We start from the raw sequence: 26,388 nt of genomic DNA on the forward strand, positions 1-26,388 counted from the left end.
GTATCTGTGTGGCAGCCTGTGCACGCGCGAGTGGGTGAGCGCAGGCCCAGGGGTGGCGACGCGGGCCCTTTAAGGAGCCCGAGGGGGCCGGGCCGGGGCGCGTCTGTGCGGGCGGGGAGCCAGGAGCCGGGAGGCCGAGCCACCGCCTCCCGGGCTCCTGCCCCGCCCCCTCCTCCCCCTCCCGCCGCCGCCGCCGCCGCTGCCGCCGCCGCCGCCGCCGCTGCCGCCGCCGCCGCCGCCGCCGCGCCGCCGCCGCCGCTGCCGCCGCCGCCGCCGCCGCCGCCGCCGCCGCGGAGCGGAGCCGCGGGCAGGCCGGGCCGCACCGGAGCCCCGCGTCCGCCCGCGCCCCGCCCGAGCCGTGCGCCCGCGCCCTGCGCCCCGCGATGCGCGCCAAGTTGCGGACCAGGGACGCGGGGCTGGCGCCCTAGGAGGCGGCGGCGGGAGGATCGCGCCCCGGCTGGAGGCCGGGCCTGCTGCGCGCCCCCAGCCCGATCGGCACCGCCACTTGCCTGAGCGCCCGGGCAGCCCGAGCGCGCCCCGTGCTCGGGCGCCGCCGCCTCCACCTCCGCGAGGTGAGTTGGGGCCGGGGGTCCCCGCGGAGGGCCGGGGTGAGGCGCAGGGCGCGCTTCCGGGGGAATCGGGGAAGATCGGGCGGCGCACGCGGCGGAGTTGGCGGGGCCCCTGCACTCCCGAGTTGGCGCTCTCGGGGGTGGCCTGCTGGGGAGTGAGGCGCCTCGTAGACACTGCGGCCCGCGTGCGTGGAGGTGCCGGGGAACTTAGGGGAACTCCAGCTCCCCAGTGAGGGGGCGGGCAGGAGGGAAGTGGCGTGGGGGTGGGCGGGTGGGGGGCGCCCTGGAACTGCGTAGGGCAGCCCCCCACCGTGTGCCACGGCCCTGGGGGCATGGCCGCCATGAGCCTCCCTCCTCCCCAAGCGGCCTCGGACTTGGGGGGGGGGACACTGCGCCTTATTTTCCAGCGGGCAGTGCGGCTTTGGAGAACCCCTGGAGATGGCACCCTCGGCTCCCCGGCCTGGCTGCTGCGGAAGGCGCCTGGGGGGTTCCTGCCACCGGGGGTGTGTGTGTGTGTTGGCGGTGGCGCTCCTGGGCGAGGGACCGGAGGGCTCTGGGTGGGGGTCTCCGGGGAGAGGCACCCCTTGCTCCCCCCTCCCCCGTGGGCTGGTGTTCCTGGTGTCTGGGCCTGCCTCCCGCGGCTGGTGACGCCTCATTGGGCCGCCTCCTGGTCCCTCCCCCAGGCTGTGCGGATACTTGGGATGCCACTAGTTTGGGAAGTTGGAATTCGGAGCTGATCCCACTTGGGCTGGACCCGGAGGCCCCAGGCCCTGGTGCTGGGGGAGCACCCCCAGAGACTTGGAGGGGAGTGGGAGGGATCCGTGGGGCGCGCCTTCCCTACCCCGGACGCTTGCAGGAAAAAGCCCGAGGGAGGGAGAGAGGGCTAGGCAGGCGGGCGGGCGGGAGAGACACGCTGTACCTGTGAGCTGCTGTCGCCCGGGCCCAATTAGCGTAGGGCGCCCGGCGTTATTTTTACATTGTAGGTTTAATTTTTGGGAAGCGAGGGCCCTCGCGCCGCCTGTCGTGCGCTCCTGCGCTCCGAGGGTCTGGTGCAGGCAGCGGGGGCGGATCTGTTCTGTCGGCTCAGCCGCCTCCCTTCCTCCCCCTCCTCCACCCCTGTTGGTGAGAACTGGTTTTATTATGATTTTTTTTTTTTCCCTTTTGCAGATTTGGAGGAAGGATGTGTGAGGGAGGCAGGGAGGAGGGAAGGGGAGAGGATCCCTGTGGAGTTCTGGGCTCGTTGGGTTGTGTTATCGGTGGCCTTGACTTTGCCCTTTTAAAACCAGATCTGGGTCCCCGCGGCTGCTTTGATAGAAGGGGCTCTCCGGGCCAGGAGTGAGCTGGGAGGGCGTCCCAGGGCATTGTTGTGTATCTCGTCGTGGGTGGTCTTTTCTTTTCTTTTTCTTTCTTTTTTTTTTTGGATTGGTGGGTGCGGGGAGAGCCCTCGGAGCAAGGAAGAGGTGTGAGGTGGGATAGCTGAGCCATTCACAGCCGACTCTGCAACTCAACGCCTTGAGTTGGAATCATACTTTTGCCACTTTACTGGCAGTGTGGCCCTGGACAAATTACTCAACTTCTCTGTGCCTCAGGCTTCTCGTCTGTAAAGTGGGGTAACAATAGTACCGAGTTCCGAGGGTTGTTGTGAGAAGTGAGGTGGTAATACATAGAAGGTATTCGTATTTGTGTTACTACAACCACTGTTGTTGTTATTATGATTCCTGGGTTCTAAAACTTGGCCTTTAATCCAATGGCCTGGACATTTTGTGAGAAGAGGCTGCCTTGCATTTTGCCTGAAGATCTGGTGAAGGGAAGGGGCCTTCTTTGCACCTCCCTTTGCTTTTCCCGGTGAGGACAGAGAAGGGAGGTGGCACCTTCAGCCCATTGAACAGATGCACAGACCGAGTCCGGCTGGCCCGGAGCCGGCGGTGAGCGGGGAAGCGGCAGCGGCGGTGGGGCGGCTGCCAGGGCATCCCGGGCGCTGTCTGGCTTCCCCGCGCCGGCTGCCTTGTCCCTGCTTGGAAACTTAACCACCGCCGCCGCCGCCGCCGCTGGGTGCCCGGGGAGTCTGCGGTACCCAGACGTGGGGGCGGGAACGCAGCGGGCCCCAGCCCCGGCCTCTTCCCACCGAGCTATTTACGCTTGCTCCGGGATCAATACTATTGATAAATCCATGTAAATGGTAATGTGGCTGTCAGGCCCCGCTGAGGGATGGAGACCCCTCGTGGGGCTGCGCGCACCCCCCTCCCTCCCTCAGCGAGGGTTTGGCTACGTGGGAAGGATTTATTTGGCATAATCCGTTCTTTTCACCCAATTAATAATACTCATACCACCTCCTAAAGATTTCGGAGAGCTCTGCAAACACGAATTTAGCTGCGTGAAAGGCGCGAGCTGGGAAGGCTTGATTGTTCCCAGGGCGTGGGGGTGGGAGGCTTGGCCGCGCTGATGCTTGCCCGCTGGCTGGCGTTGGAAAGAGGCCCCAGGAGTCCCGGCCCCCAGCGTCTTGCCATTCAGGCTGGATGTGGAGGCTGGCTGGTCCGGATCCCCCCCCACCCTCCCTCCGACTGCGAGTTGCAGGGGGGAGGTACCTTGTGCTGTGTTCCCACCCAGACCTGAGGCCTGTGGGTGGAGAAGTTGGAGGGGGCTCCCTTCTTAAGAAGCAGAGATGCACAGGCAGGAGAGCTGGGACTCTTACCGCTTCCTTCCAACAGCTCTGAGAACAGAAAGTCCCCCACATCAAATGCTGCCTCTGACAGTAGGGGGTTGAGAGCTTTTATTTGTGTGTGTTTTTCCCTCCTCCTCTGTTTCCTCTTCATCTCTCTAATGCCAACAGCAGCCTCCCCAGGTGACACCTCCGAGACTGGACTCCCTGCAAGGGGAACAGCTTGCGGGAACTGGTCATTCCTGCCCCAGGCACCCAGGAAAGGGGGCCAGGAGGGGACCTGAGTCTGGACTGCTGCTTGGGGAGGGCCAAGCTGCCCAGGGTCAGGCCAGGGGTGTCATCTTAAAAGGCTTGTCCCATGGGTGGGTATGTGGAGTTCCCAGGGAAGTGATCCTTGGAGGAGGGGGAAGGGACTTGACAACCTGTCAAGTGAACTTTTGGCCTAGGAGCTGGAAAATACTATGTAAAATGCAATAGTAATAACAGCCAACACATAGAAAGCACTTACCATGTGCCAGGATCTGCCCTCAACAGGAATCTACCCCTTTACTCTTCATTACCATCCTGTGAAGTCAGGGCTATTATTATCCCATTTTATAGATGGTGAAATTGAAACAGAGAGGTTAAATGACTTGCCCAAGGTCACACAGTTTGGATGTGGAACTAAGAATTAAGACCTGGGATTACCCGTGGTCGCATTGGTGCAGCAAGAATGAACGTACTGCAGACCTGCTCTGTGGAGCTGCCAAAGAGGGTAGGAAAAAAGAAATTATGTTTCTTATTTGAGCAGCAGCTGCAGATCTTTGCCCCAGGGGGCAGGAGACTGAGAACTTGTTCTTTCCAGGATTTGGGGCGGGGCAGTGCCAGAGGCAGGTCTGAAGTTTCTTTGAAGTCTCCTTTTATCTTAAACATTCATGCAGATTTGGCATTCGCTCTGGCGATGGGGCTGTGTTTATTTTGAAATGAAAACATGGTTTTGAATTATTTAGCATGGCATATAACGGGACTCCAGAAAACTGCATCAGATGAGTGCCTGTACGCTGGCGGGCAGCCCTGGGGTACTTTGTAGCTGGAGACCTTGAGAGGTCCTGGGGCAGATGACAGCTTTTTCCCATTTTCCAGATGAGGGCGCAGGTCAGAGGTGCCAGGCCATCCCAAGGTCGCATGGTGGTGTGACTTTTGCTTACGATGATCAAAATCATCATCATTATCTTTCTTTTAGACCAAAGTGAGGCTTTTCTGCCTGGGCACTTCCATACCACCACGCCCAGCTGGGCTCAGGCTAGCCCTGGGGGAAGGAACTTTCCGTTTATAGATCCGTAAAGAATCATCCTAAACCAACAGTAGAGGATAGTCTGGGAGTGTTTTGTTGGAGATCCGCACCTCTGATCATTTCAAGTTCTGGTGAGTTGAAATCCCGGCTTAGCGATGTGCAAGCAGAGTGCCCTGGGGCTGGTCCCTGCCCCTCTGAAAGTTTGGGTGCCCTGGTCTGTACACTGGGCACAGTGCCCACTGGGGGTAGGGGAGAGGATTAAGGGGCTGAAAGTGACATCGCTGGGTTTGATGTTCGGCCCTGCAGTTTCAAGCTGTGTGACTCTGGACTGGTTACCTAACTTCTCTGAGCCTCAGTTTGCTCATCTCTAAGATGGGGATGATGATGATGATGATGTTGATGATGGTGATGATGCTGCTGCTTCTGATTTTATTGTTGTGAGGACGCGATGGATGTCATGATAGATCACAGGAGCTGTTGCTACTTTGTCCCCCACCAACCACTGGAGAGGAAAGGCTTCCCGCTGTAGAATTTATTGTTCACCCCAGGTCCTCACTGACAGGCTGGTTGGACACAACCCCTTCCTCCCTCTAAAGGGCTGCTGGGAGGGACCCTCTCATGGCACAGTCTCTTCACCTGAGCCCCAGGCCTGGGCTTGTTGCTCTCTGGAGGCGGCAGGCTCTTCTCCTGTCGGGCTGGTTGGTGAGTCACAGATGTGCCCAGCTCTCTCCCTGGGCCCTTGAAGGCTGAGGTTTTCCATTCCGCCTTTAATCCCCCAGTGCCTGTCAGGCACTGAACTTGGAGGGCTTGGGCAGCCTGGAAAGTGGGGGGAAGACTGATGGGGAGGATACAGGGAGCCTCCTGGGGGAGGGCCGAGTTTCCCCTTCACCTGGCAGCGGGGGGCGGGGATGGTTCTAGAAAGGGCTCCTTTGAAGTCAGACCTGATTCAAATCCTGCTTCCCTCAGTTCAAAACTCAGCAAAGTCTCTGAACTTGTGGCCTCAGTTTCCTTATCCTTAAGTGGGGGAGGGGTGGAAAATAACGCCCCCTCAGAGGACCGTCCATAGCTGCACTGCCCGGTCGCTCCCAGCGATGGTGGGAACTGTTCTAGATCTTTGCTGTCCCGTAGCCACTAGGTGTGTGTGTGGCTCTGAGCAATTGAAATGTGGCTAGCGCTGTCGGAACTGGTAATTTTATTCCGTGTTAATTAACTGAAATTTAAAAAGCCACATGTGGCTGGTCCGGATCCGAAGGCCCAGGACTGGATGATGAAACAAGGTTCTGTGTATGGGAGCAGGGCCTGGCTCTTAGCAGCTGAGTGTTTTCCTTCTTTTGTGTGTTTTTTTCTCTGCCTGGTGCCCCTGTATCCCTGTCATCTTGGAAGGACACCCCCCCTTCTGTGGTCCTGTTTCCCAGCAAAGCCTGAGGCTCTCCTGGATGCTGGCCCAGGCTCCTGTGCCCTCCGTCCACCTCCCCTTGCCCCCATTCCTAATGTCCCCACCCCCTCCTGTCCCACCAGCCTGTGGGGCAGCTCTGACCAGGAGACCTTTCTGTGATGGCGCGAATGTTCCGGACCTGCCCCATCTGCCCAGCACCTTAGCCGCTCTCCACTCTTCAGGTGGCATTTGGCACCTGAAGTGATGCTGCTGCCACCTGGGATCCGAATGTTATTTGCTACTTGGTTTTAATACGTTTAAAATGTGACTAGTGGGCACCGTCCCTCTTGGGCAGCGTGACCTTAGAGCCTTGCCTTCTCTGTTGACTCAGGGCCAAACGCCTGTATTCAGGCCACTGGCTGGATGTTCTCACCCTTCTTGGTCCTACCAGGCCACCGTCCCTGAGACCGGAGAGCTGGCTCAGTGCCCCCCACTTCCTTCCCTGGCTGTCATTTCTCGAGCACAGGAGACAGCCCCAGGTCTGTGCAAAGTGTGGGCAGCTCCCACTGGGAGCTGAGCTCAGGTCCATGGGTCTTGGACTCAGGCTCAGAGGAATCCCGGCTCGTAGAGATGATGGTCCAGCCCCCCCTTGTCTGTTTCTGCACCTGCAGATACATCCGGAAGGCCTGCTTCCCGTAGGGGCCGCCATGGTCCATATGTTTTTCTGCTGTGAATTAACACATGGATGTCTTTCCATGTAGATAACAACTAGATTAACTTTTTTTTTTGGCGCGGGGGGATAACGTTACTTTTATTTTTTATTTGAAAAATACAGAAAACCAAAAAGTAACGCACTGAAACCCTGCTACTTGCCTCGGGCTTTATAAAAATGTGTTTTACTACAAGAAAAAGCATGGGCATGTTAAAAAATTAAAACAGAGCCTAGAGGTGTCGAAGTAAGTCTCATTCCTGTTCCTACCCTCCCATTTCTGTCCCCCAAGGCAGATACACGTGGGAAAAGTTTCCTCTCAGAGATACTCTGGCCATATGTCTGCCTCACAGGGACTTGGATGTGTGTGCTCCGTTTAAAAACAAGCACACAAATGATATCACACCCTATTCACATCTTACTTTCCTCCTTTAAATTATAATACATCTTAGTAGTTTGTTCTGGAACATATAGAGAGCAGGGGTTAGCAAACTATGGCCCGTGGGCCAAATCCAGCCCACCTCCAGTTTTTTATGTGGTGCGCAAGCTAAGAATGGTTTTTACATTTTTTGATGGTTGAAAAAAATAAAAAGAAGAGTATTTTGTGACATGTGAAATGAAGTGAAATTCAAATTTCAGTGTCTGGAAGTAAAGTTTTATTGGAACGCAGCCATGCCCATTCATTCATGTGTAAGTCTGTGGTGGTTTTCAGGCTATAGCAGCAAAACTGAGGAGTTGTGACAGAGGCCGGAAGGCCTCCAAAGGCTAGAATATTGATTCTCCTGCCCTTTACAGAAGACGTTTGCCGACCCCTGATAGAGAGCTCCCACATTCTTTTTAACTTCAGCATAACCTTCCAGGGTTATGTCAAGGAAACTGGGGCCCTGATGAGTTTGAGGGTCACACCCAGCAGGCCCGAAAACCCCTCCTTCTGCCTGGCTCACTGTTCTTGCTGTTATGCTGTTGCTGTTGTAGAATGCAGTAGGGCAGTGGGGATGGTTAAAGCAGATGACCTTTGGCACAATGCTCTGGCCTCTTAGATGATGTTTGAGGCTATAATCCCTTCTGTCCAGCGCCACAGAGTTGCTGTATGTAACACCTTCTGGGTGGTGCTACATAGTTTTCACAAAGTTTTGCAAAGTCTCTCAGAATCCATCTTGTTTCCCTCTTTGCTTTGACTGTTAGGATGCTCGGAGCCAAGTTTGCAGCCTGCCTTCAGCAATCTGATCTGGTCTGTGTTTTGGTTTTACCGACTTCATCCTGTTTTCAGATTGGTTTGTCCCTGATTTTTCTTTTTGTCTTGACCTTGCTCTCTGATTTTTTAAAAAATTAATTAATTAATTTATTTTTGGCAACGTTGGGTCTTTGTTGCTGCGCGTGGGCTTTCTCTAGTTGCGGCCAGCGGGGGCTACTCTTCATTGCACGGTGCGGGCTTCTCATTGTGGTGGCTTCTCTTGTTGTGGAGCATGGGCTTCAGGCTCGTGGCCTTCAGTAGTTGTGCCGCGTGGCCTTCAGTAGTTGTGGCGCGTGGGCTTCAGTAGTTGTGGCGCACAGGCTCAGTAGTTGTGGCACTTGGGCTTAGTTGCTTCGCGGCATGTGGGATCTTCCCAAACCAGGGCTCGAACCCGTGTTCCCTGCATTGGCAGGCGGATCCTTAACCACTGCGCCACCAGGGAAGCCCCTTGCTCTCTGATTTTACCTTATCCTATGCATTCCTGACAGTTGCCTCAGTTCTTGAGGGGTGGGCTGGAGCAGACAGGAGTAAAGAAGAGGAAAACACTTGCGAGATGTTTCCAGGTTTGTGCCCCCTGCGTGCCTGCGGGGTGGTGGGTGGGTGGTCTCCTGACAGATGATTCCAGAAGGAAATCAAGGCCCCATGGAGTGTCTTAACCAAGGTCAGACCCTGGGCAAGAACCAGGGTCTTTGGGTGTCCATCCTGGGTCAGACTTGGGAAGGTGACAGTGAGTGAGTTGGAAGGTGCAGGATCCCTACTGGAGGCCCTGGGGCCCTTGGGAGCCACTTGGCCTGAGGGAAGACCCTGCAGTGGGGTAGGTGACGAGCTTACCACTCCTGGGTGGAGGGTCACTCCTGTCTGTTCCATATCCGGGGCGCAGGGATCGTGGAGTTGTTGCGGTGGCAGTGCTGCGGGTGTGTCTGCGTGGAGGGGCCTCTGGGCTCCGGTTCCAGCCTTGGTGCTCTGCGGACGCTCTGCGGACGCTTTCCAATGTTTCTGCTTCCTTCTGTTGACCCTGGGATATTTCTCTGAGCTGGAAAGGAAGTGGGGGGAAAACGTAACCCACGGGTAGAATCGGATGAGACCGGCAGCTGGCCGCCCACTGGAGGCCATGTGTGGGTGTGTCTCCCGGAGACCTGGGGGCCCAGGCTCTCTGCCTCCTGTCTCCTGGGGTTGGCTTGGTCTTTGGTGACGTGTGTTTGTGTTTTAGGGCTTGTGAACGGAGCTCAGATGAGCCACGGGGCGGAGTCTGGTGTCTGCCTCTTACTGGCTGTGCGATGCAGCCTGGGACAAGTAATGGAACCTCTGTGCAGAGCTTCTCAGTTTACTCACCAGTGAAATGGGGTGATGAATGACACGCGACCTCAGAGGGTCTGGTGAGGCAGAGGGAGCTGAGGGGCCACTCGAGGCGTGAGTCCGTCCTTCAGGCCGTGTCTTTAGTCCCTCTCCTTCCTGTCTGCGGCTCGTAAACCCTCGGAGCCCGCCCTGGGGCCAGGCAGGTGGACCCAGCAGCCTCCTTCCCTTTGTCCCAAAGGGGCTTCAGGCCCGATCTGTCCCCAAACGGACGTGCGGTCCCCCCTCGCCCCCAGACCCCCCAGCCTGGGCTTCCTGCCTGAGTGTGGGGCCGAGCCAGAGAGCTGGGGGTCACCCCAGCTGCCCTCTCACCCGCCCAGCGCCTGCAGAAGCCTCCGTGCTGCCCCCGTCTGTTCTGTGCAGAGCTGCTGGGTGGACCCTGCGGGTGAGCGCCCTGACCTGACTCAGAGCCCCATGAGCCCTCAGGGCCTCCCGGCACCTCTTGCATGAAATCCAGGCCCTTCTCACTGCCTCGGAGGCCTGTCTGCCCCCGCGTCTGCTGACCTCCGACCTCCCCTTGGCGGACACCCCTGCAATAACTGTGTGCTATATTGGGGGGGGAGGGGGGTGGTACTTCTGGGCGGGAGGTCAGGAGGGGTGGGTGGGAGGGGAGTGGATTTTTCTTTGTGGCCCAGGGGGCCTCTCTGGGAGATGCTGGCAGTCAGAAGTCCCTGAGGCCAGGCTCGAGGGTGCACACAGCCGGGGCCCCGTGGGGAGGGGGTGCCTCGGGGGTCCCTGCTTGTCCTCACGCTGAGCTCCGGCGCCCGCTGCACACCCTCCGGGAGCATCGCCCACTGCTACTGTCTCCTTGGCCATGGCAACTGCCTGGCACCGCGGGCCTGCTCGTTAGGCTAACGGGGCGAGCCTGCTGGGCCAAGGTGGGGGGCCAGGACGTGCTGCCCTGGGGCTCAGTGGGGCTTGTCCGCCGGGCGACCGGCCACCGGGCCAGGAGCGGAGCGGGGGCGCTGGAGGGATTCTGCAGAGCCCAGCGGGAGTCAGGGGTCCCCAGGGTCCTGGGGGCTTGGGCCAGGTTTGCAGGGTGGGGTTCTGGTGGGAATTACGTGTGGTGGTGACTCCTGGGTAACTCCTGTGACCAGTTAAACGAGGGGAGGATGAAAGCTGGGGGAGAGATTGGGAGGCGCCCACTTTTCCCTGCCCCCCACACCCACCGACATCGTCTCCCACCCTCCTAAGTATTCTTAACCATTTTCACTTTTGCCCACTTCTGCTGCCTACACTCCATCTAGGCCACCGTACTGGGTGGAATAGTGTCCCCTCCCCCAATTCATGTGCTTCCCAGAACCTCAGAAGGAGACCTTATTTGGAAATAGGGTCGCTGCAGATGTAATTAGTTAAGATGAGGTCATGCTGGAGTAGGGTGGCCTTAAATCCAATAGGACTGGTGTCCTTATAAGAATAGAAAGTCGTGTGAAGGCGGAGGCAGAGAATGGAGGGATGTGTCTACAAGCCGAGGATTGCTGGCTAGATCCATGCAACAGACTCCCGCGGAGCCTCCAGGAGTGACCACTCCACCCGACGCCTTGATTTCAGACTTCTGACCTGCATAGCCATGAGAGAATAAATTTGTATTGTTTCAAGCCCCCTAGTTTGTGGTAAGTTGTTATTGCAGCTCCAGGAACCTAATACAGCTCTCATCATCCCTTGCTTGGACTACTGCAGTAGCCTCCTCACCCGTCAGCCTGACCCTCTGTTCCCCACATGGCAGCCAGAGGGTTTTCTTTTAGGCCTGTCCCTCCTGTGCTCAGAGCCCTCCCATCTCAGACAGCATAAAAGCCAACTCTTTATCTTGCTTACAAGTCCCTGCACAGTCTGTGCCCCCCCCCCCGCCCCATTCCCTTTCTGATCTGCTCCCCTTGTTCACACTCTGTACCAGCCACACTGACCTCCTTGTTGAAATTTACCTGACATGTGCCTGCCTCAGGATCTTTGCACTCGTTCTGCCTGCAACACTCTTCCCCCAGGTGTCCGTGTGACTTGCGTCATTTCTCTGCCATCTTTGCTCAGATGTCACCTTTATGTGGGTCCTTCTCTGGCCTTAGTTAAAATTGTACCCTCTCCTCCTCAAGCCCTCTCCTCCCCTCCTTCACATGTCTCCTGATGAACTGTGGTTTTATCTGTTTAACTTGCTGTTGTCTGTCATCCCTGCTAGAATGCATGTTCCAGAAGGGCAGGGACTTTGGTCCACATTCCCTGCTGCACTGCCATTCTAGAACAGCTCTGGACACACAGTAGGTGCCCAATAAATGTGTCGACTGTCAGGTTCTGGCTGGGCATGGCCTGACCTGGCATCCCAATGCAGGATGTCTTGGGATCCCAAGTTGTCTGCCTTTCCCTGCATCTGATACCTCTTCCCTCACCTGTGGCCCTCCTCAGACCCCCGGAGGTCGCTGGGTCTTCAGCTGCTCCCTCCCTGTCTTTCCTGTGGGTGGTCATGACAGTCCCCTGCGGAGCAGAGCTGATTCCTGAGCTCTGAAGTGGCTGAGGTTTGAGATAATAAGGTCCTGGCTACTTCAGGCCTCAGTTTTCCCATCCCCAAAATGGACACAGTCAGATTGCTCGTCTCTCGAGGCTGTTGGGAGCGTTAAGTGAGGTCACACAGGAAGGGGCTTGCTGCCTGACACTGAGAGCACAGAGAAAGACTTCAGTCCGATTGGTGCTTGGTGGCGGTGGTGTCAGTTTGCTGTGCTGGTTTTCAGAGGAAGGGTGAGACATCATAGCCGGATGGCTCCAGGTGCCTGGGGGACTTTAAGCCCGTGTTCCCTTAGGCAGGTGGCCTCTGGATGCTCTTGTGGCCGGAGACGTCTCCTTCCTGGCCCCATGCGCCCATCCCCTCCATCACAGGAAGGTGAGCTCTGTAGGGTCCGAGGGGGGCATTCCCAGGGCCTGTGAGGCCTGTCTGTTGTTTGCTGAGAGAGAAGACCCCAGGTAACTTCACGAAACCCAGGGACAGGAGGAACCCTTCTCCCTTTCTTGGGCTGGGTTCTTCTTTCACTCTGTGCCTCAGTTTCAGCATCTGTAAAATGGGGATAAATCTCTTCCCTGCCTCCTAGGGGAGTGGGCTGGATTAGGGCACCTGGGGTGGCCTCTGTGATGGTGACCTGCCATGGATAGGTTGTGTGCATGCCGTCTTCCTCCCCACCTTCCTTGTCTGGTCTCTGGGCAGGGCTGGGGGCTGAGCTGACAGAGGTTTTATGGGCGAGCTCACTCCGTGTTGTTGTATGTTAGCTCATTTAAGCCCCACAATGACCACAATGACAGCTGTGGCCAGAACTGTTAATTTCCCTGTTTAATGATGGGAGAATCACAGAGTGGTGATGTCATTGGTTCAGGGCACACGGCTTGTAAGCTCTTTCCTTGGTGGGTGGCTGTCACAGGCAGGACCTGGCCTTTCCTCCTGTCTCCCATTCCCGTGGACTGTGGATCCCCGGGCAGGGGGGTCGGCCTGGGTCCACCATGTGCCCAGCCCTGGGCACCTCAGCTCACCTCTCTGGCCTGGCCTGGCCTGTTTCCCTCGAGGTCACACTCCCAGGCTCCCCGCAGGCTCCTGGGCTCTGCCTTGCAGGAAGCTGACCCCGCTGTCTAGACTATAAATAGTAGCCGCAGCGGCGGGCAGGAAGCTGCGTCTCATGGCACCTGGCGCTGGCTGCTGCCCCCTTGCTGCAGCGCCTCCTGGAACTGTGCTTCTCCCGGTGGGAATGCCGAGGCGGAAGCGTATGTGCACCCCAGGCGCTGCTCTGCAGGTTTGCTGTGTGACCTTTGGGCCCCCGTTGCCCTCTCTGTGCCCCTGAGCCCCTGGCCATGTGTCCGGGATGCCTCTGATCTCCCCGTGCTGTAAAGAGCGCCTCCACGGTGTTTGGATGGCAGCCAGGGAGGTGTGGAGGGTTTGGTGGGTGGTCTGACACTGGGGGGACAGTTAGTGTTTTCCTTGGAGGGCAGGTAAGTGGGAGGGGGCCATTGAGGGAGCCTGGGGAAGGGAGATGGGCCCTTTCCAGATGCAGGGTGGAAGGGGTGTGGGGGAGGCTAAGGTGGAGCTGCCTGGAGGGTCCTGGACTGGGAGGCAGGCCATGGGGTGGGCGCCGGGCATTTGCGACCCATCTTGTTTACTGGGTTGCTGTGTAATTTTCGTACAACCTCTCTGGGCCTTGGCATCCTCCTCCCAGATTTTCTGGCAGGAGAGAGACGCACAAGGGTTTCGCAGCAAGGAGAGTATTTCGTCGTGTCCTCTGTCATCTGTCGCGTTGCGACGGCTATTATTGTTAATATCGTTCTGTTGTCACGGGGCAGGTTTCACCTTGTCCCTGTCCGTACTGCCAGGTCCTTGGAGACCCGGCTCTTGGGCAGGGGTCAGTGAGGTGTGCTCACCAGCAGCCACGGGGGGAGGGTGCTGACTCACACCAGGGATGCCCCTAGTGGCCGTGCTGCTGGGCACACTGGGTGGCCTCTGCTTCCCCAGTGCCCGCTCACCACCCACCAGCTGTGTAGTGAGGGCTTGGCCCCTTGGGTGGTTTTCCAAGCATGAGTGTCGTGCTGCCGGTCAGTTGAACCTTGCAAAGCCTTCCATTTTCCCGGAGGTTGTGTGCTCTGTTGGTGCCAGTGGCGTTCCTGACCTGGAATGCAGGGACGTGGCGGCTTCAACAGGGCGTCTTCCCTGTATGGACCTTGCTGGAGTGGGGGATGAACAATAGGGCGATTCGTGACTGGTCCCCAAAACCCACAAAAGTTGCCCAAGAAAATGGATTGATGAGTTATTTGTTGTCATCTTAGGGAAGTCTCTGGTGATAAGCCCCAGGGCTCTGCCTGCTTCACGTTTTCATCAAAGGCTAGACTGGGCACCCTCGGGGTATGTGTTCACCGCGCAGATGACAGAGCCGGGTGTTCTGTAGGAGTGGAGAGACTGAGTCACGTGGACTCAGTACTTGCCTGCTGGAGCTCAGGGTTTGTGGGGTGGGCCTTTGGGGCAGTTCCCTCGAGGCCCAGAGATTTTTGGAGCCTGTGGGGAGGAGGATAATGGTCTCCTCCAAAGATGTGTACGCCCCTAAACCCCAGAACCTGTGACTGCGCTATGTTACATGGCAAAGGGGAATTAAGTTTGCAGATGGAATTAAGGATGCCAGTCATTTGACCCTGAGGTGGAGGAAGTTATCCTGGATAATCCTGGTGGGCTCACAAAGGTCCTTATATGGGAGGCAGGAGGTTAGTCCAAGAGATTTGAAGGTGCTGTGCTACTGGCGTTGAGGATGGAGGGAGGGGCATGGAGCCAAGGAGTGCAGGCAGCCGCTAGAAGCTGGAAAAACAAGGAATGCGGGCTCGCGGAGAGCCTGCTGCAGGAGCACAGCCCAGCTGACACCCTGGTTTTCACCTTGTTAGATCCATTTCAGACTTCTGATCTCCAGAACTATGAGATAAGAAATCTGTGCTGTTTCAGGCCACCGCGTTCGTGATCATTTGTTACAGCAGCAAGAGGAAACTCAAACAAGAGCCCTCATCTTCCCTGAGACCCCTAGCAGCCAGGTGCCACCTGGTCATTTAGACCGTGTGTGTCCCTGCAGCCAGTGGCCTTGGAATCAGGTGACCGCTCCGTGTCTTGCCCTTGCCCTGGGGCTATGGGTGAGGGACACGGAGTGAACAGAAGGACCTGCAAACTGTAAAGGCTTGTGCTGGAGAAAAAAATGAAATGCAAGGGCTTCCCTGGTGGCGCAGTGGTTGAGAGGCCACCTGCCGATGCAGGGGACGCGGGTTCGTGCGCCGGTCCGGGAAGATCCCACATGCCGCGGAGCGGCTGGGCCCTTGAGCCATGGCCGCTGAGCCTGCGCGTCCGGAGCCTGTGCTCCACAACAGGAGAGGCCACAACAGTGAGAGGCCCGCGTACCAACAACAACAACAACAAAAAAAAAATGAAATGCAAGAAAAAAATCTAGAAGCAGAGAGATGACCAGCAGGGAGGGAGTGGTGTGAAGTAGGGATGTTTTGTGTGTTCATTTATTCCTTCAAATCCGGTGGGGGTACCTGGCTCCAATGAAGGCCCAGAGGGAAAAAAAATGTGTCCCCAGCCTGTCCGCCCCAGCCGTGACGAGCCACAGATGATTCTTCTGGGTGGGGTCTCCCGAGGGGCAAGTGCTGCACATTCTCGGAGCAGACGGGCAATGCCACATGCTGCTTCCTTCCCGGCTTTATTGAAAAGAGAAGGAAAATGGCCCACGCCTTCGGCCCGAAGGCCCTCTGGGCCGTCGTCCAGAAACCTGAAGCCTGCAATTAAATGAAACTGGATCCTTAGGTGGGGAGAGCTTCTCTACCCTGAAGAGGAGGCTCTGGAGACCGGGCCCTGGGGAACCACTGCTCGCGGATAGGCTGTATGGGGTCTGGGGAGACGGTGGGAATGTTCTAGCCAGTCTGAGTCCAGGAGGCTGGACTCTGGGCCACCAGCTAAGGTGGCGGCTGCCTTTTATCCAAAAAAAAAATAATAAAAATTACAGGTGGCTTTCTCGTCATTTGAGCTTCCTCCCCAGAGACTGCCACTTCTCCACTGGACATGTGCTCGTCTAAGAATGTCGTCACACTTGCACAGGCCTCTGCACGGTTTCCTGCACGGCCTGGGGCCCCTGTCTCATCTCCAGGCTGGAAGGATGCACGTGGCCGCGTCTTTCTGTGTTTGCCGCTCTGCAGTTTGCTGTTAGAATGGGCCACGGGACTCTGCCCGTTTTGTAGGTCAAAAGTGGTCGAATATTGACAGCTTTTATATAACTCGGCCTCGTAATTTCCTCTCCACGTTGAGACAGGAAAGCAGACCGGAGTGGTTCCGAGCAGGGATCCTGGCGGCGTGGGTCCCCATCCCTCCTGCCTCTTTCCAGCTGTGAGATGTCACTCTGTGCCTCAGTTGCCCTATAGGTAAAATAGGGACTGAAATAGTACCTATTTTCTAGGATTGTTTTGAGGATTAGAAACGTAATACACAAGGTTTATCGTGTAGCTATTATTGTTATTTTAAAAAATTCCCTGGCGGTCCAGTGGTTAGGACTCTGTGCTCTCACTGCCGAGGGCCTGGGTTCCATCCCGGGTCGGGAAGTAAAATCCCTCTAGCTGCGTGGTGTGGCCAAAAAAGAAAAAAAAAGAAAAGAAAATAGGATTTTGCGACGTGTTGGTGCAGTTAGATCTAGTTGATGAATTTTAACTTCTGTAGAGATAGTATCTTGTCATGGGGACCCAGGACACGTGATTGGCGTAGTCCCTAGATACCGCTTGGGTTGATGGCCGTGTTTGGAGCTTCTCTGGGTGCTTCCAGGTGCTCACGTGCTCTCCTCCTCCATGTGTTCCTGGGAGTGGGACTGCTGGCTCGTGGCTCTTCCCCCGATGCTGGCAGGTTCTGCAGGGGGCTCCCTGGCTGGCCCTCTGTGGTAGGGTGTGAGGTCTCCCCATGGCCAAGGCCGTGGGCAGGGCGTGTGGCTCGACGGCTGCTTTATGAAAAAGACTTTCTTGATTTTCAGAAGCAGAACCAACCAGTTCTTTGTATTTTTATTTTATTTTATTTCATTTTATTTTATCTTATTTTATTTATTTTTGGCCATACCACGTGGCAAGGGTCTTAACTGGGAAGTCCCTGTGTTCTCTAGAAATTGGAAAATTAAGACACAAAAAAAGGCTGCACACACACACACACACACACAAAATACAACCATGTTCTCACCCACCCCCCCCCCCCCCCAGAGAGAGAGACTGTTGGCATCTTGGTGGTGACTTAAGGCCCGTTCCTGCCTCAGTCTTCTCATCTGTGAAGTGGGGGAGGTGTTGCCCTGAGGGTTGCCGGTGATCTGGCGAGGAGCTCTGTCACCTTCGTGGGCTGGCTGTTTCCTTTCCGGGCCTCAGTTTCCCCATCTGGAGAATGGAGTTTCCCCTCCCAGAAGCACTTGCCTTCTGGGAGGCTGTGGGGATTAAGAGTCTCTTTGACCGGGCACGGGGCGCACAGTAGGTGCTTTGTGATGGTGAGCAGGTGACCTGTGTGCACAGACTCGGAAGGGCAGGGTGCACACACCTGCCCTTGGGGTGGGGGGCGCTGCAGCGGGCCATGCGGGGCTGGGGCCGAGGGTGGGCAGGGTGTCCTCTCCATGCCTGGCTGTGCAGGTGGGGGTCTTGGCTGGAGGGGCTCAGCTGCCCTCCTCCCCGGGTCCCCGAGGAGCCGGCTCAGTGGAGATCCCTAAGGCGATTAAGTGGGTTCATTTGATCCTGAACGTGAACTTGAGCAGGCGGCTTATCTCCTGGAGATGAAAGCCGGGCTGGCGAGGAGCCACCTGGCCCACGCAGGGAGTGCAGGATTTTCTCCTCCACCCCCTGCCCAGCCGGGGCCTGTGCTGGGGCCTTTTTCCCCACCCGCCTCCAGCCCCTTCAGCCACATGCGATGATGGACCGAGGGCCAGGTGCTTTTCCGGGTCTCAGAGCGGCAGGCTTGCCGTGTTAATTCGTTTGATCCTCTCAATCTCGCGAGCTAGCAACGATCGCATCATCACTTTCCCTGTGTTACAGGCAAACAGCTAAGGCTCAGAAAGGTCGGCTGGCTTACCCAGAGCCACACAGCATCCTGACAACCCCTGACGATATTTAGAGCGTATCCTTGGAAAATCCCCTTTACTCCTTGGTGCTGAAATTCCTCCTGAATACGGTCTTGACTTTGCACAGAATTAACAACAACAATAACAACAATCAGTGTACACTGTAGTGTAAAAGGAAATGGGAGGAAGTGCTGCTGGCTCCCACTCAGAATGAGTAAGTGTCGATGCGATGCAAGTGAGATCAGAAGCGTTTCGGTTCTGGAAACACATGAAAGTGATGCTAAAGAAAAAGCTAGCGTCTGGATCGGTTCTGGCAGGTTTTTTTTTAAACGGCCAGGTTATTTGAAAATTGTGTGGAGAGGGTGGCTTTCGTGGCGTGGGACTGTCCCACTGGCCGAGCGCCAGTCCCAGGACAGCCAATAACATCCCTGCCAGTTTCTGAGGTGTTCCAGGGTGGGGACCCTGCCTTGGAGACCCCCTCGGCCCTAACAGCACAAAGACAACAAGATGCTGTGAGTGGGGGGGTGGGACCCCCTGTGCTCGAGACCCTCCCTGCTTTCATAGTGGCAGACCAGACACTGTGGTCCCCCTCCCCCATCCACTGTCTGGCTCGGCACCCACACAACCTCCTCGTGGCCCCTGAATCCATCCTCTCTTGCCCCTGCTGTGCTCTCCATGCTGCAGGCAAAGGGATCCTGTCCGAAGGAGAATGAGAATCTTCAGCTCCTTGCCTCACCCTCTCCCTTCCCTTTTTCCTCCTCCTCTGAGAATAAACCCAGAGGCCCCAAGGGTGCCGGGGAGCTGTTCACCCTCACTGACCCATCTCCTGGCTCTTGCTCCAGCCACATCCCTCCCCACCCCGGCCTCTGCACTCAGCCGCTGCACTTGCTGTTCCCCCACCAGGCATGCTGTTCCCTGCGATCGGCATGGCGGCTGCCGTCAGGTCTCAGCTCAGATGTCACCCTCAGGAGGACCTCCTGGCTGCCCAGTCAAGGGCACCCCCTGCAACCACTGTCCCAGCCGCCCACTTAGGTCTGTAGTTGTTGATCGATGAAGTTTCTTGGTTGATTTCTTCCCCTGGTGTGTGTTGTTGGCCTTCCCACATCAGATCACTTCCGACGAAGCAGGAGCTCCTCTGTCTTGTTTGCTGCTAGGCCCCCAGTGCCTGGAATGGTGTCAGGACGTAATAGGGGCTTTTGGTCAGTTAGTGTTGACGGCCGATGGGTCCCTTGGCAGCGAGATCAGCCCTGGCCTGACCTGGAGGAGGGGGACTAGGGTCCTGGACACAGGTCCCTTGTCACTCAGGTGGGTTCTACCCTGTCTGGAACTGACCAGACCAAGGGGCTGGCCCAGCGGAGGGTGGGTGCCACTGACTGCTATTTCCTGCCCAGGAATAGAGGCCCTTAGGGGTCAGGGTAGGGGTGGGGCCGGTGTGGCGACGTAGCCCCCGGGATTCTTTTGGCAGTGTCTGAAGACATTTCGTTTATCCCAGCCTGGAGGAGGTGTCACAGGCATAGCGGTTTGACACCAGAGATGCTGTGAACATCCCCCAGTGCACAGAGCAGCCCACAATGACGCATGATCAGGCCCAAGTGTCTTTAGCGTGAAGACCGGGCATCGGGCCTTAGGAACTCACATCTTGATTGTGCCCCGGGCAGGGGAGGGCAGGAACACCTAGATTCCCTTTTCATGCTGCGTCCGTATTTCTGTGGCCCAGAGCATGCTCTCCCCTCCCCTCCCCCCCGGGCACTTCCCTGATAGGGCTGATGGGGCGCTGGATGGTGGACGAGGCTGGATGTGATCTAGCGGCCCTGGGGCCAGTTCACAGCTCGCCTAGTGGCTGTTCTGTGCCCCGGGTCCCCCGCCTCCACTCCACCACAGAAGCAGGAACTTTCCAACACAGAGCCCGGCTGTGAATCAGCGCCACTCACTCTGGGCAGTACGTGGGGCCTCTGGGGCTGTTTTCAGTTTCTACCAAGTTTCTCACTGTGACTCAGTGTTGCCCCCCGGCCCCTTGACCCAGGCTTCTGAGCACCTTCTGAGCTCCTGTGGGACATCACAAAGAGCTGGCTTTGAGGCTGCCCTTTGCTGGGTGCTTCGGGCCTCAGTCTTCTCATCTGTGTAGTGGGAACAGCGAGGGAGATGTTACAGGTGTTTACTGTCATCAAACAGTGGATCCCAGGGGCCGCATGTGCCCAGGGTGTGCGTGGAGGGAAATGAAGCAGACACTAGGGGGTGAAAGCTGGGAGACTCACTGGGGGACTCACGCAGGGGAGGCCCGTGCCCTGTACCCCCTCCAGCTCTGTCCGTGGAGGATCTGGGTGGAGGACCGTGTGTCCAGGGGCTTCTGTTCGCCAAGCCCAGTCGGGGATGGTGGCCTCCGTCTCTCACTGGGTCGTGCTTCAGAGGCTGGGGCGGGGGGCCCGTGCCCCAGGTATTCTCCTCATGACCTGGCTCAGGGCTTGAGCCTGGTGTCCTAGGTGCTGAGGGGCTGGGCTTGCGTCCCTGGGGAGGCGGGCTGGTGAACCCTGATGGCCAGCTTGCACTGAGCACCTGCCGTGTGCCAGACTGTATATTTCTGCACAAAGTAGCCCTCAGCATCACCCCCATTTTACAGATGGGGAAACCAAGGCTCGGAGGAGCAAGGTGACAGCCTCAGGCTTAACAAAATGGTAGAGCTGGGATTTGTGCCTGAGCCGTCCTGGTTTTAACTCCCCTGCTTATCACCTTCACCTTGTAGCAGAGGAAACAGCCTCAGAATTTAGGCACCGGCGTGGGGTCGCCCAGCTAGACCCTGGTGCAGCTGGGATTGGGTCCGGGTCTCCGGCCAGATCCCGGGCTGCTGGGACTCTGTGTATGGACTCCCTTGCTGGGCCTCTCTGTCCCCATCTGTGCAGGATGGGCTGGTGCCCGGGTCACAGATGCTGGGGTGGGTCGGGGCTGGTCTTGGGGAGCGGGAGTGTGCAGAGGGAGGCCTGTCGGGGTGGGGGAGGAGTGGGGTGCTCCAGTAGTGTGCAGAAGTCCTGATCTCCCTTCAGGACCAGGTCAGCGGGAACCACCCCTCCCGCCTGCGTTGCTGGACTCATTGGAATATCCCCTGGGCCCCCGGTGACAAATCTCTTTCACCATCTCTTGACCCAGACAGTTAATTGCTTCTGGCGATCAATCGTTGGTTCTGTGACACCCCTGCTCTCCCCGGCAGCCCCTGGCCCTGCCCTGCAGCCACGAATGGCCCAGACCCTGCTCCTGGGCAGGGAAGCTTGGGGCAGGGTGGGAGGCTCTGCAGTGGTTTTCCCTTCCAGCTGACCGTCAGGCAGCCTCCTCCCGGGGGACCCAGCAGCTGGCATTGTAGGGCCCTTGGCCTGTGCTCCTACAGGGTGGAAACTGAATTAGCTTTACAGAGAGCCTATGATGGGGCCTCTGAGGGACTTTCAGAGGCTTCTGGAAGTTTCCACCCCATGCAGTCCCCTGTGCCCCATTCCCAGAAAGCCCACTGTCTTATCTCCCACCCCTCAGGGGACTCCCAGGTGGAGGTGATGTGTGGTTAGAGTGGATGCCTGGATGCAAATCTTAGCTGTGGGAACCCTGGGTACACTTTCTTGCCTCTCTGCCTCATTGCCCCCATCTGTAAAATGGGGAGAGTCATAGTAACTCGTGTGTACGGTGGTTGTAAGAATTAAACCAGTTAGTAATTGACAGGGCTTAGCACGGTGCCCACGCAGTGAAAGCCTCAGGGGAGCTCCAGGTGTCTGCAGCTGGCGATGCCGCTGGTGGACAGACAGGTAGACGGACAAATGGCTTCTCCGTGCTGCCGTCTTGGGCCTCCGCAGGCCTCGGAGCGAAGCCCCTGGCCCTCCCGGCCTGATCTGCGCTGCCTGCCCTGACTTGGCCTGTGCTGGGCCGGGAGCCAGGCTGCCGACACCCGTGTGGCCCGAGCCCCCGTCTGCCCCCCTTCCCTCCAGAAACGGTCGATATCCTGGCTCCTTCCTGGCGTCTAATGGCTCTTGTCGGCTGCTGTCTCCGCAGATGGCCCCACGCCCCGTAGCGAGGAGGCGGGCGGGAGGTTTCTGAGCAGTGTGTTCTGGGGCCAGATTGAGAGTGGAGTGGGGGGAGAACGGGGCAGCCGAGGGAGGACGCCCGGGCCCCCATCTCCCTGCCCCTCCCTGACTGTGCCATCTCGGGCAGGTTGCTGAACTTCTTTGGGCCTCAGTTTCCCCATCTGTGAAATGGGGTCAGGATAGACGGCCCAGGACCTGGCACACGGTGACTGTGCACGCAGGAGGGGCTATTATTATTGCTGTGGTGACCATCGTGGTGGTTTGGCCTGTGATCAGCGCAGGTCTCTTTTGGGAGCCCGGATAGGTGGACTGGGGGCTGGGGGGCCTGCGGGCAGGGTCAGTGCGGATCCTCATTCTCCTCCTGACGGTGTGCCCCCCTTGGATGGGCCTGAGCCCCCTGGAGTGGGGCCGTGGCCCCCATGGTTGGATGGGCTGTGCCCCCTTTGGGTGGGCCCATGTGTCCCCCTCTGATGGGCCACAGCCCCTCCTCCCCTCTTGTCCTCCCCCAGGCCCTGTCCACTCACATCCACACTGGCTGTGGCCTTGGCTTTGCTGCGCCACTGCCCTGCCCCCACGCCCCGGCAGTCGCCGGCTGCTGCAGGCTGGTGGGGAATCAGAGACCTGGGTGAACTCTCCACGATTGCCTCTCCGCAGCTTCAAGGAGAGCCGGCCTCAGCTGTCACTTGAGAAGGAAAATAAAATATCCCAGTGGCTTCTAAGTGGAAGAGCTGCCTCCCTCCCGCTCTGGCTGTCTGGGCTGCTTGCTACGACAGTGACAGGGAAGGGCCACACCCGGTCCCAGGGGACAGGGGAGACTTCCCTGTTCATCGGGTGTGAAGAGACGTGTCTGGCAGACCCAGGCAGCTCTGGGAGGGGCGTTAGGTCCCCCACACCCTAACACCTCAGGACCCTGGCCTGCTCCTGCCCTGGGTGCCTGGGTCACACTGTACCTGAAGTCCCCAAATCCAGCCTGCAGAGATGGCTTCCGGAAGTTATGCCTGCCCACTGGGGGCAATGCCCGGATCTGCGGGATCGCGTTTAGGGCATCGGTAGAACACGTTTCGTGGCTTTTGCTCATCTTGGCCTCGTATGGTTCACGCTGCCACATGGAGGCTCACGTGGGCATCACTTCCCTTTCCTCAAAGTGGCGGGCATTGCAGCAGCCCCTGGGCCCTGGATGATTTTGTAGAACTTGACCTGTGCCCACTGAGGGGGTTTGAGATGGGAAGGCGGGGGCTGCAGGTGGAGGAGCATCTTTTCTCCAAGGCTGGCTCGGGGACCTGGTTCCAGCCCGGACGGTCCTGGGCAGGGACCTTGTCCCAGCCTCCCGGGCTCATTGGCAGATTGGTCGAACTTGACCTGTGCCCACTGAGGGGGTTGAGATGGGACAGCGGGAGCTGCAGGTGGAGCGTCTCCTCTTCGAGGGCTGGTGCCGAGGCTCCTGGGCTGGCGCGGCAGAGCCTGGCGGGGGGTCCTGCCCTGGGAGAAGGTGATGACTGGGGAGGGCTATTGTGGGTGAGTTGTGGCTCCTGCTTCTCGTCAGGCGCTGGCTTCTGGCCTCTGCACTGACTGGGGAGAGAATCATGGAGAACCCGCCCCTGGGGGTGGGGTGGGGAACCACTGAAGTGGGTGGCAGCCTGGCTGTGTGATCCCCTCTTGGAGCCTCAGTCTGTCCATCCAGGAAATGGGTAGCAGCAGCTCAGGAGGCTGCAGGGAGGGTTAAGTCGGGTTCCTGCTGCCCGGCTCAGGGTCTGAGAACATAGGGTAAGGGTACCACTAACAGTAACAGCGCTCAGCCCTGTGTGCACGGTTAAGGCCGCCTGGGTGCCCGTCCTGACTTCTCTCATCAGCTGTATAACCCCTGGGACAAGTGACTCAACCCGCCCCCCCCAAGTCTCAGTTTCCTCATCTGTAAAATGGGGATAATAACATAACCTACCTGGGGACTTCCTTGGCAGTCCAGTGGTTAACACTCCACGCTTCCACAGCAGGGGGCACAGGTTCGATCCCTGGTCAGGGAACTAAGATCCCTCATGCCATGCGGCGCGGGCAAAAAAAAAAAAAGCTCTGTAGACTTTTAAAAAAATAATAATAAAATAAATAAAATAGCCTACCTGAAAGGTTGTCGAGAGTTAAATGAGTATGTAAAGGCTCAGCTTGGTGTCCTCACAGGAGTAACTGAACGCTAGTCATGGCCACTGTTATTATTGCCGTTGCTGTTGGTTTTGTGACTGCAGCCAGATTGCATGTAGCTGAGCATGAGGGAGTGTGGGCTGCCTGGAGGAGGAGGCCGCTGGGCTTGTGAGTGTAGGTGGGACTCGCATGGGTATGGGAGGCGCATGGGGGGCTTTTCAGCGGTGGGGAGTGCGGGGATTGGGTGAAAGATGGCAGGCAGGTCCAGGCCTCCCCCAGTGCCTTCTGTGATCCTGGCCCCACTGTGCACCGGGCACTGTGTTAAGTCTGTTGTGAGTCGGCTGGGCCCACTGTGTGCCAGGCCTTCTCTCAGCCCTGCTGTCAGCTGCACCTCACAGCGTTGGCCCTACTGTGCTGAACCCTCCTCTGTATGCAGTCTCTTTTACTCTGAGCCTCACCCTGCTGTTCCCACTGTGCATCTGCCTTTGCGTCAGGCCTTGTGGCCTCAGTGAGGGATAAGGCAGGCCCTTTCCTGGAAGGCTCAGGGTCTGCTGGAGGTGGCCAGGCAGAGTTTTTGGGTGAGATGGCAGTGAGGGCCAGGATATGACTGGACTAACTGGAAAGGCTTATAACATCGAGGGGAGGGGAGAGGACATCATAAGCTGGGCTTTGAGGGGTGTGTAGGAGTTCTTTGGAGAGACAACTTGCTATCACTTATACCAGGGCAAATTGTGGGCACAGACCTGTCTGGTACGGGTCTGTTTGGCTGTGAAATGAGCACACTGGGGAGGAATTTGCCAGGGTCCCTGGGAGTGGGGGTGGGTCAGGGGATTCAAGAAAGGGTTCATGTCCCAGCTTTTTTCTTTTGCTTCCAGCTGAGAGACTTGGGACAGGTGACCATTCCATGCCTCAGTTTCTCTGTTTCCCCATTTCTCTTGGAGTGTTGCTGTGAGGGTCCTGAAGTGGGGAGATGCAGAAAGCGCTTACTGTGATTAATAAGCTTGTTGAGGTCTACGCTGTGCCAGGCGCTGCTCTAAGGGGCTCTGCTGTATTAACTCATTTAGTGGTCACAGCAGCCCTTCGAAGGGACACTGTTACCATCCCTCAGTTTATAGACAGCGAAATAGAAGCACGGGGAGATGAAGTGACTTGGGCGTCCAGTGCAGGAGTGGCCGAGCCAGGACTGGCACCCCGGCTGCCTCTGTCACTGCCTTGCCCGTCTGCAGGCACTGCGGGGGCTCTATCAACACCCCTCTCCTTCTCACACCTGGAAAGTGTGCCTCCTGGGGCCCTGCCGAGGGTATGGCCCACGTGGCTGGAGGCCCAGAGGAGGCTGGGCTGGGAGGGAGGATTTGTTCTGAGCCCTGGCCTGTGCAATCACTTTTAGCAACCTGCCCAGGAGCAGGTGGAGGCAAAGGCCCGGTGTTGCTAGGGCCTCCAGGGGCCAGTGGGGTCGGGGCCTTGCCTCTGGGTGGCCATAGCACAGCCTGGTGGGAAAGGTTTGGAGGTACTGAGGTTCAGCTACAAAGCACTTGCCTGGCACTGAGACTTCAGCCCTCAGGTTCTGACCTTAGGAGAGACTCCAGTGCAGAGAGAGGCTGAGGCTTGGCCTGGGGAAGAGGACACCACCTCCATGGAGCCGACAGGGATTGACACGGAAGTGTCCTCCCTGGCCATGCCTCACGCTGTTCTACTTGGTCATGCGTTAGATCCGAATGTGTCCCTCCCCTCCCGTGGCCTCGCCCTGGAAACAAAACCCAGGCCGGTATCGCCCCCCGCCTCGCCCCGTCCACCACCGCTTCCAGTTTAGCTGGGTCCTGTCTCCAGGCCTCTGCATTTGCTGCGCCTTCCTCCTTATCTCTTCAGCCCTGGGCTCCAGTGTCACCTCCTGGGAGACCCTACCTGTCTTCTAGTCCTCCCCCATCCCCCATCACGCCTGTCATTCATTGCAGGTTTATGCTGGTTTATGTCTGTTACTTCAGTCACTGCCCTTTGACGTCGTCTGGCTCTTTTCTTTTTTCTTCCTCTTTATTTTATTTTTTTATTTTTGGCCTCGCCACACAGCTCTGGGATCGAAGTTCCCGGACCAGGGATTGAACCCTGTGCCCTTGGCAGTGAAAGCTTGGAGTCCTAACTACTGGACCATCAGGGAATTCCCCATCTTGCTCTTTTCTTGATGTATCTGTGTGGTGTTTGAGTGTGGGTAGGTGTGACCGTGTCCCCCGAGGACCCTTGTCTTTCGTATTCATGGCTCCATCCCTGTGCAGGGGCTCTGTCAAGCTTGTCAACTGGCCGAAGGTTGATGCTGGTATCCCAGTCAAAGCTGGACAGCTCTCTGGGTTTGAACCCAACTGGCTCTGCCCTCCTGCACCTGTGTGGCCTTGGACTGCTAGCTTCCTGTCTCCGAGCGGGGTGGATGGACACTTTGGGTCAGCCTCTGTGGCTGGGGTAATCTGGGTGGGCT

At 57.6% G+C, this 26,388-nt stretch overlaps 1 protein-coding gene across 1 annotated transcript in view; it reads left to right on the forward strand.

Moving 5' to 3' along the window:
- Positions 1 to 274: 274 nt before the first annotated feature.
- NCOR2 (nuclear receptor corepressor 2) overlaps positions 275 to 26,388 on the forward strand; it is a 221,843-nt gene continuing 195,729 nt past the window's right edge. Inside the window, 1 exon segment of the mRNA XM_073789935.1 lies at positions 275 to 572. The gene's annotated coding sequence lies outside the window, so the exon portion shown is untranslated.

The sequence above is a fragment of the Tursiops truncatus genome, chromosome 13, assembly GCF_011762595.2.
Source record: "Tursiops truncatus isolate mTurTru1 chromosome 13, mTurTru1.mat.Y, whole genome shotgun sequence".
Classification (NCBI taxonomy): Eukaryota; Metazoa; Chordata; class Mammalia; order Artiodactyla; family Delphinidae; genus Tursiops; species Tursiops truncatus.